At 42.5% G+C, this 16,593-nt stretch overlaps 1 protein-coding gene across 2 annotated transcripts in view; it reads right to left on the bottom strand.

The window, feature by feature from the left end:
- The window catches only part of CLIP2 (CAP-Gly domain containing linker protein 2), a 158,035-nt gene extending 142,111 nt beyond the window's left edge, over positions 1 to 15,924 (bottom strand). The window contains exon 1 of one of the 2 annotated variants that reach the window (XM_068268525.1): positions 15,312 to 15,924. The gene's annotated coding sequence lies outside the window, so the exon portion shown is untranslated. The remainder of the gene's footprint in view (positions 1 to 15,311) is intronic. The other variant, XM_068268526.1, reaches the window with a different exon arrangement.
- Between the last annotated feature and the right edge of the window lie 669 nt (positions 15,925 to 16,593).

Genomic DNA, 16,593 nt, shown 5'->3' with positions numbered 1-16,593 from the left:
CCTTTGTCTTAAAGAGACTCAGAGACGATTTAAAATAATAGATTTATGCATACCTGGGGCTTCCTCCAGCCCCATCTGCATGGATGCTCCCACACCGCCATCCTCAGCTGTCTCTATCACCGGTACCGGGTCTCGTAACTTCGGCCAGACGCGGGCAGTTTTCCGCATGCACAGTGACTCCCTCCATCTCTCCGGCGCCTGCCTTACGCATACACCTGCGCAGTATGGAGGGAGCGCACTGCGCTTGCATCAACTGGCCCTGATTGCCCGAAGTGACGGGACCCGGTACTGTCGATAGAGACGGCTGAGGACGGCGGTGTGGGAGCAAGCCATGCGGATGGGGCTGGAGGAAGCCCCAAGTATATGTAAATCTATTATTGTATTTGTATCTGAGTCTCTTTAAGGCCAAGTTGCACTCCTACTAGATATCCTAAAACACACTACCTCTAGGTATGTTTATTGTATACTACCCCACCTCTTGTTTCACCCCTATTCCTTTAGATTGTAAGATCACAAGAGCATGGCTCCCTCCCCCTTTTGTGTCTTAGAATTAATTATACATTTTATTCATCATGTTACTTTAGCCACTGTAAAGGTAGGAAAAGGTCAATAGCTCATATAGTTTAACTCTGGGACACTGTAATAGACTGCTACTGATTAGAGACAGTAAAACATTCAACCTACTTTGTCAATGTTTAAATATAAAAGAAAACAAAGGGATACTTAAAAAAGGTAATTTTTAGGAGTAGGATGATAAATACAGACCTTGCAACGTGTTCCTTTGCTATGGAAAGGGGCGGAGGGATGACAATGCAATATGGATCGGGATGGGTAACATTGCAGCACTGCCCCAACCAGCCGCATCAGCCAAGAACCATTTAGCATGTGGACGAAGCATCAGCCTTACTCAATAAAAAGTTGGACATACAGTAGATTGACTGACTGGAGTTCCTTTTATAACAGACAGCTTATCTGTAGTATTTAGTCAGTATACATTATGTTGTGCAGATGTTGCAGTAGTTTCTTTTGGTGGCACAAGTAACAGGTTTATTATAAGGCCCAGAACCCAGACATGTTATATTCTCATTATTCCCGTGATAGTCTGAAAAGCATCAGCAAGTATTTACAAAGCATTTAAAAGCCATCAAGCAACTTTCTTGGATCCTGCTAAGCACTAAGCTAAATGAATGCTGAAGCCATATAAATGTTTATTCCAATCTACAGCCATCTCTGCGCACAGATCTGCTTGATGGAATGGCTTACTTACTCAAGGATTTTTCAAATGATATGCACATTTTTTGTCAGTGCTTTCTGAACACGATGCATTTCAGACTAATATATACAGTCCAAGATTAAATTGTGTATGTTTAAAGGGCCTAAATGAAGTAAAGGACATCTATGCAGATTGCAATAATTGTTGAGGTAGCTTGTGTTCATTAAATACGTTCGCTGATAAAAATGAAAAAGAGAAAACATTATTAGGGAACTTTCCATCTTTACTGGGTAGTACACAAACTGATGGATATATGATGCAGCAGCTGGACTCAAGCAGGTGTAAACTCACATGACATCATGTAAAGATATATCTGACCTACTTTAGTATTTATTGCCTTTATTCCCTGAAATCCCACTGCTACCGTAGTCGCATGACTAATGCCTAGGCAGCAAGACAGGAAGTGAAGAAGGAATCTTGCAAGCAGCAATGTAGACATGAAAATAGCTGAATGGAATTCAGTCCCTTCCCTATCCCTACTTTACTGAAACCTATTTAATGCTAACAGCTAAGAAATGTCAGTTCCTTCCCAGTGCCCGGAAAGTTCATTAGCATTTGAATGCCAAAGCAGAGAGGAGAATATACGTCAGTGTCAAATTAATAAAGCTATATTCCAACAGTATTAAAAAAAAGACCCTATATCATGCCAGTTTCCCTACAAAACAGGTAAATTGCAGTGAAGGAATTATTTAGAAAGTTGTCTTGCTGCATTTAGCAACTACCAGTACAATCCTGCAATGACATTATAAATAGCTAGACTCCTGGATTTGTAAGCCGTCATCACAGTGTATTGAACAGCACTTCTGAGAAGAGGTATACAGTCTCTGTTGCTACTCAACCTCTGTTCTGCTCTTCTCAGAGGGAGGGGCATAACATTAATATTGCTATGTCTTTATATAGCACAGACTCAGTCATGTCACTAAAGGCCCGTCCACACTGAAAATCGCAATTGTGGTGCACTGGGATTGCTATTTTGACAAGTCAGCAAGTGCATGTTTTTCTGTAATTAAGACTGCGATTGATGGTCATGATTACAATTCCTGGCATCAACAAAAAATCAGTGGGAAGTTCTTACAAATAGGAGATCACACAGGAACACGCTTGCTATGTGATTTGCATGTGCTCCCAATCATTTACTTAATTGCAAATGCAGGGAAAATGCAGCGGGCACTATGTTTGCAGTTGGGGTAAAAACAGATAGTACCACTCTGAATAGGGCACCACAATTACTATGTTAATCACTGTGTCTTTGTGATTGGCAAAACTCCTGCTCTTCAAAAACTGGTATCTAAGCACATGCAGTGTGGAAGGGCCCCAACTGTCCTTCAGAGTAATCCCAGCCATAGTTACAGTCCATTGTTCCCAACATTGGGCCATATCCTATTCACTTTTCTCCTGAGTTTTCTCCAAGGAGATCATTTTTCATCTTAGCTAAAAACAACAACAACATTTTTTAGTACTTTCAAATTGAAAAAGTACTAAAAGGAAGCTAAAATGGTAATGTCAAACTCATTTTGTGTAATTTCTTGCTTGGTGGGAACTTTAAAGCGGACCAGAACTCAGAATGTCCTCTCTGCTCTAAAATATACACAACAGCATAATAACCTTTAAACAAAAAGTATTTCTTTGTTACAGCTGATACAAATCCTAAAATAATTCTGCACGGTTTCTACTTCCTGATTCATGGAAGCAGACGTATTGTTTACAGCCTGTGCTTTCAAATGGGCTTATCTGCTTATCTGCCATAGGCAGCCGTGTGACACAGGGGACAGATCAGATTTCAATTTGTGATTAGACACAAATGAGGGGGAATTAGACAGGGTAAACTCTCTAAATACATACAGAGTGTATTTCTCTATGTTTTCCTTTTGTCCAGTGCAAGAGTTCAGGTCCACTTTAAATGTATTATTTTGATGAGGTTTAAAAATATCTACCTGGAGAAAAGTTAATAGGACATGGCCTATTGTCTAAGGCCCCGTTCACACTGCACGCGTTTCCAGCCGCGTTTTGGAAATGCGTGCAGGTGGCCGACACACACGACATCAGACATTGCATAGAGTGCACTGTCTGATGTTCACACTGCATGCGTTCCGGACCTGAGCGGTCCGGGAACGCATGCTGCACGCAGATTTTGTCAAAACGCGTGGCTGTCCCATTCACTTTTCAGTGATGGGATCAGCCACGCAACGCACACAAACGCGGATGGCCATGCGTTCGTACGCGTTGCGGTCCGCACGCGTTCCGCACGCATGGCCATCCGCATTTGTGATCTGAACGGGCCCTAAGGCCATTCTGACTGAAGGAGAGGGTAGGCTTGGGAACCAAGTGAGTTATCACCAAGTGAGCGGTGGCTGGATAGTGTAAAGGTTAAGGGCTCTGCCTCTGACACAGGAGACCTGGGTTCGAATCTCGGCTCTGCCTGTTCAGTAAGCCAGCACCTATTCAGTAGGAGACCTTGGGCAAGACTCCCTAACACTGCTACTGCCTATAGAGCGCGCCCTAGTGGCTGCTGCTCTGGCGCTTTGAGTCCGCCAGGAGAAAAGCGTGATATAAATGTTTTGTGTTTGTTTGTTTGTTTGTTTGTTTGTTGTAGTTATCAGTATATTTTTGGGGTGTGTGAAACACTGTAGTGCACGGAGAAAATCAACAATAAACACAGGGACAATGTATAGACTCCAAAAAGATAGTGATCAGATGAGAAATGAGGCCCAGTACTCTAATGCAGCGAGGGTAGAGTGCCAGCCATCATGCTTCTTATGGCATGGCCCGGTAATCACCCTTCCTCTACAATTAGCCTATGCAGGGGAGATGTGTTCCAGACAGCCACACAGTGAGAAAGGAAGCCTGGCTGTCTGCTTGGAGGTTCAGTCACATTACTGGCATATACAATTACAAGCTGTATATAGTAAGAATAACATTTTATTTATTATATACTAGTAAAAAAGCACCCCATTAAAATATGGGCGCTAGGCCATGGGCACTCCCCCCCAGCAATGCGAGCACAGGTGTGTCCCGCTCACCCATCCTCCACCGCTGTCTGCAGTATATGCACACAGGGAGATGTTGCTTGCCTGGCAGTTGGAAAATGCTGCTATTTCCCACAATGCAATGAGGTTCTCAGACAGCAAACTGCCAGGTCTGGAAGCACAGGGACACACACACACAGGGACAGGATGCAGAGACACAGGGGTTTCATTATATAGGATGTTCATTACAATGTATCTGTTTTGCAGGGATAGAGGGATGTAGGGACATACATATTGACATAAATGGAATACGACTTTAAGGTTTATTGTGGGGGAAGATTTGTTTAGCAGACTGCTGTAAATGGGAGAAGACTTACTTTTATGATATAACTTATAATATTTGGCAATGTACAGACTTGACAGGAAAATAAGTGTGTACAGTGATTTCCCTGCATTCTGAACAATAAGCTAAGTACCAATGCAGTGGCGAAACTACAAATCACGGGGCCACCCAGCCAAGCTTTGATGGGGCCCCCCAATGTTCACACCCCTTCCCTTGCCTCCCCTTGGTGCCCTTCATGGCCTGGGGGACCATCTTACAAGGGTCATAAAACCCTGTGTGGCCATCATGATCTTCACACCCATAACAAGTGTAGCCACAAAACCACCTGGAGTATAGTCCCTTGTATTGGAGGAATTTACAAGCCCTACTCCATAGAGCCAAATTAATCCATGCCATGCACTGATGAGGATCAAACAATCCGAAACAGTCTGTATGCATGTTGGATTATTATGGCTCTGTACATATTAACAAGCTGACACATCATTGCATTCCAGCGGTTCTGGAGGTGTGTTTAGCTTCTAAGGGTACAATGGTTAATTTGCATATATTCAGCAGTGGTGCCTGGGAGACATCTCAAGCTCACTCCAACCTGAATTATCGCAAATTCTTTCTGTTTTAGAAAAGCAAACTTTTGTATTGGAGGAAGGGACAGTAAATGGCCCGTACAGACCATGTGATTTTCCAGACGATTTTTCTGAAAACGCGACATGGGTACAGGTGCACAATCACGCAAGCGACGTTTAGCGACGCGTGCTGATGACCACTGTCATGACAGATCAGATCTTTAAAGAGGAACTCCAGTGAAAATTATGTAATAAAAAAAGTGCTTCATTTTTACAATAATTATGTATAAATAATTTAGTCAGTGTTTGCCCATTTCCTCTCCTTGATTTACATTCTGACATTTATCACATGGTGACATTTTTACTGCTGGCAGGTGATGTCGCTGGAATTACCTGCTGCTTGCTTTTTTGGCAGTTGGAAACAGCTGTAAACAGCTATTTCCCACAATGCAACGAGGTTCACAGACAGGAAACTGCCAGGAAAATGGTCCTCACATTCTCCTGTGGGAGGGGCTTCACCACAATATCAGTCATACAGCGCCCCTGATGGTCCATTTGTGGAAAGGAATAGATTTCTCAAGTAAAATGGGGGTATCAGCTACTGATTGGGATGAAGTTCAATTCTTGGTCACGGTTTCTCTTTAAGATGCCAAACAACTCCACGCAAATTACTGCGATCGCTTGACCTCCTGTTCACACCTGCCGTGTGCCATCATGAAATGTTGCAAGCAGGAAGAGGCGTCACTGAACGCTTGTTGCCAAAGGGATGTCGCTGGACACGTCGGGTGGTAAGTATTCAGCTTTAGTAGTCGGGGCCCCCCAGAGAGGGGACATCATGGACTGTGCCAATGTGCTGACCTTTGCTCCACGTACACAACTATCTGCTACCACATTTTTTAAATGCAAACACAAACCACTACTCATATCAGCACTTGTAGCTTCTTCAGCAATGCCGTGGTCACCCACTGTCCACAGTCTGCTAACAGAGCACAGTATCAGAAGCAGGATTCAATACTTTCCATTAGAACATTTAGAGAATCAACTCAAAGATTTTTTTTATCTACAGGATCCAGAGCCTTCCTAGTCCTCAATCATTGCCTTCAGCCCACTGCTGCCCCCCCTTGAAAGTTCACGCCATCAGGACTCTGTGGAAGGCGTTGGAAGCACTTGCGTCCCCAACTGCTTCTAAAGACGGGTGTATCCGCACTACACATGCATCCTTGGAAGTTCTCTACAAATAACAGGCACAAACACAATTTTCATAGCTGCTGGCCTCAGCGCCCACTATAGCGCATAGCGGGTACCCTTTTCAAAAAGGCACATCTCGCTCCCTTTTCAACTGCTCCCAGAAACTGCTCCCAGATTCTCTCCCTATTGTCTTTTGGAATCACTGTATATTTTGTTAGGCCTGGTACACATAATGCAATTTTCACTTCAGATCCTGCTACAATGAGAGATCCCATAATAAATCAGATCTGACATGGATCGGATATAGAAGAAACCTAGGGTACAAATTTTAACAATTTTCCCGGATGGCTATCAATCAAAAATGAAGCGAGAAACATTTGACCAGAATTGGAGATACACACAAAGCAATGGCCATATTTCAGTCAATTTTTTCAATTTTTTGAGCTTGTGAGTGGCCACTGGCAATCAATAGGCTGTATATTTATTTACCCAATCTAAACATTTACTCAATTGGAAATGGGATCTGAAGTGAAAGTTGCATGGTGTGTATCAGGCCTTAAACATGTCTGCATTAGTCACTGTCATACACTGATGTTGTTTACCAACTTTGTATTTGGTTATTTTGTACAAGGCCAAGGAAGATAGCGCTATATAAATCAATAATAATAATAAATGCAATTGCATTATTAATCGGTGGGAAAATCAAGTACAACTAGGTTGAACAATATGTCATCATCTTTCCACAACCGCTAATCATTCTTGGGCATGTATCTAATATATGTAGTCTGTAGCTAGACCTTATATGAAGGTAAACATGTGACACTTCTTATTATAACATATATTGCCTGCATGTTCACAGCAAGAAGGAAAATCCATTTAGCTAAAATATTGTATGGAAGAGTCAAACTACAATAACAACATGAACACACGGCTATTTTTATGGAGGATTGAAATAATCACACACCCACGCACACAGCTATGCGAAGTGGGCAGTCACAGATCAATACATGCAACATTTATACAGCAAGTGTACTTCTACTTAAACACTGCTTAAGGAAGAATTGATAGATTACACATACAGCAATGATTCAGTTACAATGGTGTATATATTATAATACTATAATTTACTCTTTAATATCTATAGGTAAATGGAATTTAAAACAAATAATATGGATGCACCAAAGTGATCACCTGTTAGTTAGTTATGCTTTCCAATGTAATTTATGTCAGTATTGAAAAGTCTTCCATTGCTCCACAATCCTGGCTGTTCTAATGTTCATGAGCCCCATTGCAGCAATGGACAGGGGTCAGCATGGGTACTCCAAATGGTCAGTGACTGTACTGAGTTCTCTGATTGGTCAGTGGTTGCGCTGGGTTGTTTGATTGGTCAGTGTCTGGACTTGGTTCTCTGACTGGTCAGTGGCTGTGCTGGGTACTCCAACTGGTCAGTAGTGGGTGTACTGAGTTCTCTGATTGGTCAGTTGCTGTGCTGGGTTCTCTGACTGGTCAGTGGCTGTGCTGGGTTCTCTGACTGGTTAGTGGCTGTGCTGGGTTCTCTGACTGGTTAGTGGCTGTACTGGGTTCTCTGACTGGTCAGTGGCTGTACTGGGTTCTCTGACTGGTCAGTGGCTGTACTGGGTTCTCTGACTGGTCAGTGGCTGTACTGGGTTCTCTGACTGGTTAGTGGCTGTGCTGGGTTCTCTGACTGGTTAGTGGCTGTACTGGGTTCTCTGACTGGTCAGTGGCTGTACTGGGTTCTCTGACTGGTCAGTGGCTGTACTGGGTTCTCTGACTGGTCAGTGGCTGTGCTGGGTTCTCTGACTGGTTAGTGGCTGTACTGGGTACGCTGAATGCTCAGCGGCTGTCCTGTGTTCTCTGACTGGTCAGTAGCTGTACAGCCACATACACAGCAAGCTGTGATGCACTGTGTTCTGATTCCTTTCCCTCTTGGCCAGAATTAAAGTTGTAAGCAGTATGTGCTATAGTAGTTCTTATGTGGAATCAGGCAAGGTGCACTACTCTTCATTCCTTTTTCATTCCATTAGTGAGCCTTGGATACCCATGATCCTGTCCCCAGTTCACCGGATGCCCTTCCATGGACCACCAAACTACTGCATGCTGGGAACACCCTGTAATACTTGACATTTTGGAGATGCTTTGATACACTCACTCAACCACCACAATTTGGAAAAATATTGTTCAGATCCTTATACCCACCTGCACATTTGTCCTGCTTCCAAAACATCGCCTTCAAGAACTGAATTTTCACTTGAGGCCTAATATGTCCCAACTCTTGGCAAGTATCATTGTAACAAGATCATCAATGACATCCACGTCACCTTTAAGCGATTTCATGCTTTCGCTGACCAGTGAATATTCTACACTGCATATGCTCTGGCCAATACAAATTATTGGTCTTAGTATAAAATTAATCTTTGCATGTTACGAGCAATAAAGCAAAAGTGTTAGAATAATGATAGCAGCAGCTAAATACTGTACCAATGCATTCAGCTTGAATAGAGCAGACACAGGGTATGCCTGGAAATGGAGTAGCTACTCACATATTTTAACACACGTTGCAACATATGTAACACATCTTGAAAAGCATGTCTAGTCAAATACACAGTCCAAACAGAAAGCTTACCACATAACTGCTAAAGCCATCCATAAGCCTCAGTCCTCTGCAGGAAATTAGTGAGAATATAAAATACACCACAGAATCTTTCTCCCCCCTTGGGGGCGTTTTACCTCCCAAGCAGGCTATACCATGTATGATAATTGTGTTTGCCTTGGTATTTCAGTAAGCACTATAGACATACTTAGCTTGTATACCAAACACTGATAAAAAGGGAGAATGCAGCATTACAACAATCAAAAGCTGAAATTCACTGATTGCATTTGGCAATTGTGAAAAGCACACTGAAGCAGGAAGTAATTAAACCATCTGATGGGACTGAACAATCTGGCCTGTTTTCTAGCTCCACACAGCTAGCTACTTACAAGCACTGTTAAATGACTTCAGACTAGTCCAAGAGGGCTGAAATTACAATACTACTTCCATCGCTCTGCATTGTAATCACACAACTACAAGCCACATGTACTAATAAAAATCTATCACAGAGATGTTAGCATCCAAGTATCTGCTATGTGGTTTCTTCGTAGATTGCATCAGCTGTCACCACTCCTTTAGGCACTAAAAACACGACTAGAATACACTCACAGAAAGGCAGCATCTTTTCATCATGCCATTAGGAGAATCTGTAGTTAATGTCCAGCATGTTTGTTAAAAAAAAATCCTCTAATCCAGTAATGTGTTTATTAAAGTAGGCTTCATGTGTTTTATCTACATCAACTAGATTTACCTAAGAAAGAAGAAGTGGTCCGCACTTGTCAGCAGGACATACTTTTACTGATGGACGTATCCACAAACACCCACAGCAGACATCAAGGCTGACATGTTTCGGACATCAATCCTTACTCATAGCCCATGGGCTATGAGTAAGGAATGACGTCCGAAACATGTCAGCCCTGATGTCTGCTGTGGGTGTTTGTGGATACGTCCATCAATAAAAGTATGTCCTGCTGACAAGTGCGGACCATTTCTTCTTTCTTTGTTGAACTGTGGATTTGCTGCCCAGGTCGAGCACTGCAACAGGCTTGTGGAGTTGAGCGGTGTCCACCATACTGTACTATCTGAACTAGATTTATCTGACGCTGACCATGTTTAAGTTCACATCATCTTCACAGGGCAGAGTTATCAGAACTAGTGCAAAGAAAACTGAGCTCATGCTGAGAGTAATCAATGAGGGCTGAGCTTCAATCCGATTTGATTTTCCAAGGCTGCATGCGTTTTGCCAATTGCATGGCCACCTTGATTAGCATTGTTCCCGCTACTTGCATGCGTGCATAATTGCGGCGAAACAAGCTCTTGAAAAGAAGTGAAAATCATCACAATTCCGATTTTCAGTGTGGAAAGGCCCTGGTACTTTTCTCCTTTATCTGTAAATCTAGACACAAAGTGGATAGTTTTTATTCTTGCTTTGTATTCTATTTGATGCCAGTTTCGACTTCAGAAAAGAAAACGGAGAAACCGAGATAGGTACTTGACCAAAAATGGGGGATTTGCATTGCTTTTATCTTAATGCAAAGGCCAAAAACAATCACTGAATAATGGATATAAAAAGAATAACAAATTGCCACGTGTATGGGTACATCAGCTGAAAACTCATTGCTTGCTCTGGGCAATTGCTGCACTTTTGCACCTGTTTTGTGTACACCAGAGTTGATTTATCAAGATGGGTGCAAGTAAGTACAACTGGAGCCAAAGTGGAGAAGATGCCTAGAGTATAAGGACAGGCTCACATGGACGTTTATCGCCAGGCCATGACGCTCGTAGTTAAAGTGCTGCCCATTCAAGTGAATGGGTAGCTCCTGTACTGTTGTTTACCGTCGTTTGCATGAATGCCGCGTTCCGATCCTGATTTTTCCTGTCGCTTCAGCTGACCCTGGAAGCTGCATGTTATCCACAGTTGCATACTGCTGCATGTCTGTGTCCTCCTGCAGGGGAGAAAAAAAAAAACGCCAGAAGCTGGCAAAAGCTGTCAAATGCTTTTCTGCCTGCTTGTAGAAAAACATTTGTTGGACATGGCGCCAGAGCCAGTGTTGTGTCTGATCCTGCTGCCTGCAAATTTGCGCTGCCATGCATGCGCAGTAGAAGTCTGTGCGGCCACATTTCCTGTTTGATTGTGCTGCCTCAAATAAAACCCCAAATATCTCCGCTTCCACACCTCCTACACTACTCAAATTTTCGGGAGACGGAACTACCTCTGTGCCAAATTGCAGCCTCCAAGTCCCGTTGATTCACCAGATAGCTTTATGTAATCTATCTCGGGAACTAGCAGGGCTCCAGGATCATAACAATCCTGTGTGAGCCTCGAGCAGATGCAGTTGTGTCTTTTGTTTGGGGTCAGGCAGAAATAGCCAAGCCCGATCATATCCGCTGTACTGTGCAGGCACCGATAAAGCTTGGATATTTCCACCTGAGCCCAAACGAAACACAGGATTGTTATGATCCTGGAGGTCTGGTGGATTTTTGGCAGCTGAAAGTGTTATAACGGAGGGACGGAGGAGGAAGAGGAGCTGTGTGGTCCTGATCTGATTAGCGTCAATGCCTTGTCACCAATCTTCCAGGGGGCTGCGCTAAATGACAGGGGGGCAGCAGAATAGAGAGGGCAGCCTCAATAGGATCCTGAGGCTTCCCTCACTTTAGGCATCTGATGATTTGTGTACCTGAGCTTTGGCTCGGGTAACACTTTAACTACTTGCCGACCGCGTCACGCCGATAGACGTGGCCGTGGCAGCAGCCCCAGGACCGCCTAACGCCGATTGGCGTAAGGTCATGCGGGTCTGTTTTGCAGGAGATTGCACGTGCTGATGCCTCCTGCTTGGATGGTGGAGCTTCAGTCTCCCAGCAGCGATCGCCGCTAGGAGACTGTTAGACGGCGATACCGCCGTCTATTAACATAGTACAGCGCTGTGATCTAAGGCATCGCTGTACTGGGGACAGCCGTGTGACCTGGCTCTCCCCCTGGGACACAGGAGAGTGATCATCTCTCTTAGGCTGAAGCCTATGACAGCTGATCGCCGTGATTGGCTGGCTGGGGGAGGGAGGTTTTTTTTTTTAAAAAAAATAAAGATATAAATAGTGAAATTTATTACGAAAATAATAACACAAATATTTATTAAAAAAATAAACACTGGGAGAGCGATCAGACCCCACCAACAGAAAGCTCTGTTTGTGGGGAGAAAAGGGGGTGTGGGAATCACTTGTGAGCTGAGTTGTGCGGCCCTGCAGCGAGGCCTTAAAGCTGCAGTGGCCAATTTAGCAAAAAATGGCCTGGCCTTTAGGGGGGTTTAACACTGTGGTCCTCAAGTGGTTAAACAATCTCTTCAACAAACTATCTTCGTTCCCCAGAACAAGGAAAGTATTCAAAATACGTTGGTCCATGTAATCTCAAGTTTGATATAATTTTATTTGCCTACAATTAGTACTTTTCACTTGCTAGATGCTGCCAAACATCAACCTAACAAATGCTGATTCAGGTAATACACTGAATGACTAACCATAAATACCGGCAGTTTCCTTGCAAGTTTTTGAAACTTTAAGTTTCTTCTTCAGGCATGATACAGAACTGTATCAGAACTGTATTGTAAGGTAAATTCAGTGAATAGTGCACATAAATGTTATGGGCATTATGCCCTTTGCATAATGGGCATTATATACACAATATGATGTTGCATTGGATGAGTGGGTGTGTCACTGCATCATTGCAGAAGAGTAGAATATCAGGGGACACAGTTCTTGGATGTATAGCTGCTTCCAAAGCTGGGGAAATAAGGGGATACATAGAAGAAGATCAATGGAATCAGGCAAGTATAAACACTGCCCACTCCCCAGTGTAAGGCACATTAATTTCGGCCTATAAGTGCTCAGTAAACAAAGCACTTAAGGCCCACTTTAAAACTCACTCCATAATACACAGTATTTCCAATAGAAGAAATGCTATTTTCATCAATCATTCAAAGCATATAATAAGCAGAGGAAAAACAGTACTGGAAGATGAGTTGCAAGAAATGAAATAGGGGACATATTTAATTAATACATCCTAGCATTTTTCTTTATTCGGATATCTCCTATTATTGTTATTATGTAGTATTTATATAGCACCAACATCTTCCGCAGCACTGTACAGAGTATATAGTTTTGTCATTAATTGTCTCTCAGGCTAGGTTCACAGTGGTCAGTTGCATAACTCACGCATTTAAATGTGTGTGAACTGCAAAGAAGATTGGACATAGACTTTAATACAAAGCCTGCATGCAGTGAGTTAGAATAACGCGATCCGTTACTGTGAACAGGCCCATAGAATTGTATGGGCAGTGAGTTAGTATGCAGAATTATTCTGCATCGCAACTGACCACTGTGAACAGGGCCTACAAGAAGCTCACAATCAACGAAAACTCTACCACAATAATTTGTCCATCAGTCTAGGGCCAATTTAGGGGGAAGCCAATTAACTTCTCTGTATGTTTTTGAGGTGTGGAAGGAAACCAGGAAACCAGTGCCAGGAGGAAACCCACGCATACACAGAGAGAACATACAAACGCCATGTAGATAGTGTGATGATTGGGTTAAGAACCGGGGACCCAATGCCGCAGGGCGAGAGTGTTAACCACTACGCTACCATGCTGCCCACATCACATACCAGTAATGTACAAATTCTAAACTGCTGTTACTACTTTAAGCTGCAATAACTAACTGCGGTCGGTGACAATCATAAAGGAAGATATGTGCCTATATAAAAGTCCTCCTTTAAAGAGTGCCAGGGTACATATATATATAAGTCTACACAACATTTCCTTTTAATCCAGTGTGCATTTCCACTAACCAGACGGAAATCAGTGCCAACTACATCATTCTCTCTTTTGCTTATGTCATACTTCGGCATACTTGTTCCTGGAGCCTTATTATAGAACACAGTAAAAGTTAATTTGGGTTAAGTTAGTGATTGTTTCCAAAAAGCAAGAATAACTATAAGCTATAAAATATAGTTATGCAGATTTACTAGTATTTTACTAGATATAAAAATCTCTATAACAAAAATTACACATTAGCCAGGTCAATAACTGGGTGGATGGATTCAGCAGAGATGTAATATATATATCCAGTATAGAAGGAGTCATTTCTATGAGGTAAGAATACAGTAATGGGTCACGTGGTCTTTGTAAGCATGTCTGCAACATAGTGTGCCACACTGCATGGGTCAGTGGTTCTCGTGTATGTGAGAAACCTTAAAAAAAAGAACCTTGTAAGCATGCTATAAGCCGAGATATACACATTCCTATGTAAACATACATTTGTAAGAGGGACATGCCATTACTACAACTGAAAGCATGACAAGAGTTTAGATGTGTTACCGAAAAAAAGATCATAGTAATGTCTATGCAAACAGGATATAGTATCATTTAAAAAAATGGTATGTGCCACAGTCCATATATACCCTGGTATTAAGGGGGCTTAAATTCCAATCAAATTATGTAGTTTTACAGATATTGTATAAAATCGCATAGGTCTTTAATCAATCTCTCTCTCTCTCTCTATATATATATATATATATATTTTCCATGCCTTCAAAATATAGCAAGTGTGATCCACAGATAGACATGAAAAAAGGAGAGGTGTGAAACATCGCCCAGGTGACACTAGGATGGACTCTAATGTTATGGATTACACACTTCCTATATTCTGAAGGCTTGAGATACCTTTTCATAGAAGGATTCTTAATGTAATTAAATAAAGAGCTATGTGACTTTACATTGTGCTAGTCCAACTATGCAGCTTTTAATGATCAAAAAAATGTACAAGTGGGGGTGTCACAAGACAGAGGTGGCTACTACCTGTTTTAATTATATGAATTAAACTAGGCTACACAGACATCTTCAGTCTGATGACAATTCATTGAATAAGTGTATCAGCAAATGTAACCTAAAACCTACAAAACAACAATGCAATATTGTATTTCAATACATACATATTCTCCTGGTTAAAAAAGAATCTCTATATATTTGTCATAATTTTCGACAGTTTCTATTTGTATACATTTGACTACTGTAAAATACACATTCAAGTTGAGCAGAAATGATTGGACACCAAGATACACTCAAATGAAATGGCAAACTGTGCGTTATTTGCAATCTATGAATGTGTGGCACAGTGCACAACCCCCTATAAGAGTGCGACCCAGTAAAGAGCTCAGGGAGGCAGATGACAGGCAGCGTGGAGCTGTCCACTCGTGCCACACCGGTTCCATTCCTTTGTTGCAGATCTTCATCATCACTAAGGCTTGTGGGAAACTCCCTTTACACGCTTTTGCCACGCCATTAAACTAGAACTAGGGAGACATGCATGATGATCTTACCTCTTGACATGCCAGCATCCACTGTAGCTAGCCTAGGGTATCAGAGGCTCAAAATCCTAGCCCAGCCCTGCAGTCTGTCCTCTGTACTGTGCTGAGCCCAGCCACTCCCTGCAGGCAAAAGGACAGAACGTGGTGGGGGAGGAAACGGTAGCCAGAGTGGGCACTGCAATGACAGCAACAGCTCGCCTAGACTAGCCTCGGGTCCTTCTCATCACACCTTGTCCTTTACTAGCAGGAAGGGCACCTCCACATAGATCTGCTAGTGCTGGTGATTGAATGTAACATCCTCCGGATTGTAGCAGCAGATGAGATACGGATGCATGCAGCGTGCTTATTTCATCCTACACGTTACAGATCACATCATTAGTTCCTTGTCTTTAGAATGGATACAGACAAACAGGCTTCGCTGCGGTTCTCTCTGGGCTAAACTGAGATGCGGATGAGGCAGCCTGAATGTATGAAACAAAAGAGGAAGCGGAGGGGAGATCGCCAGTCAGAGGGAGGAGGGGAGATCCAGCTGTTTTTATGAGGCAGCAGAGAATGGAGACTTCTGTTTCCTAGATCTGCGATCTTTTTGTGAGCCAGGAGGGAGGGCGGATTTCTGAAGGGCTCAGATTTCCTCACATGAAGCCGGGAGATTGTTGGGAGCAGCTCGCTCAGTATCCCTGTTGAGTAACAAGGTTTCCTATCATATTTTCTGAGAAGAATAAACCACCAAGATACGGGCAAATTACGCTTAATTACCGAAAAGTATTTTTATAGTATACAAATTGCAAGCTTCTGCCAATGTTACATACTTTTGTTGTGTAGTGAAAAAAGGAAGGTGCTGCTGACAATATATTGAACAAATCAATGCATTCTATAATGTCTAGCAGTGTGACTAACTAAAATAGCTCTGTGCTATTTTTAGCAGTGTTGTTATATGGATATTCTTGTGTCTCTTATGTTATGCCAAATAGAGTAATTTGTAGTATTCTATGTAAGACAGAATAGTCCCTTCTTAAAACAGAAAGTATTTGTGACTGTTGGAGTGAGCATATGATGTCTCCCACAATGCATCACTGTTGAATACGCAAAGATTGCCACACAGTTGCCCATAGCAACCTATCAAATTATATTTGTGATTAGTGCTGTGTGGGCAGTTGCTCCTATTTTCCTCTTGTTTTCTTTGCATTGACCTTGATAAATCTGCTCCACTGAGCAAGAGCAGTCATGTGACATTACTGATTCCGATTTTCCCTGGATGCTATCAAAATAAGAAGAAAAACGCAGCATGCAGTAC

This window comes from Hyperolius riggenbachi, chromosome 2, assembly GCF_040937935.1.
Source record: "Hyperolius riggenbachi isolate aHypRig1 chromosome 2, aHypRig1.pri, whole genome shotgun sequence".
NCBI classification, from domain to species: Eukaryota; Metazoa; Chordata; class Amphibia; order Anura; family Hyperoliidae; genus Hyperolius; species Hyperolius riggenbachi.
The sequence above is the reverse complement of the archived record's forward strand: the minus strand, read 5'-3'. Positions and strand labels throughout refer to the sequence as shown.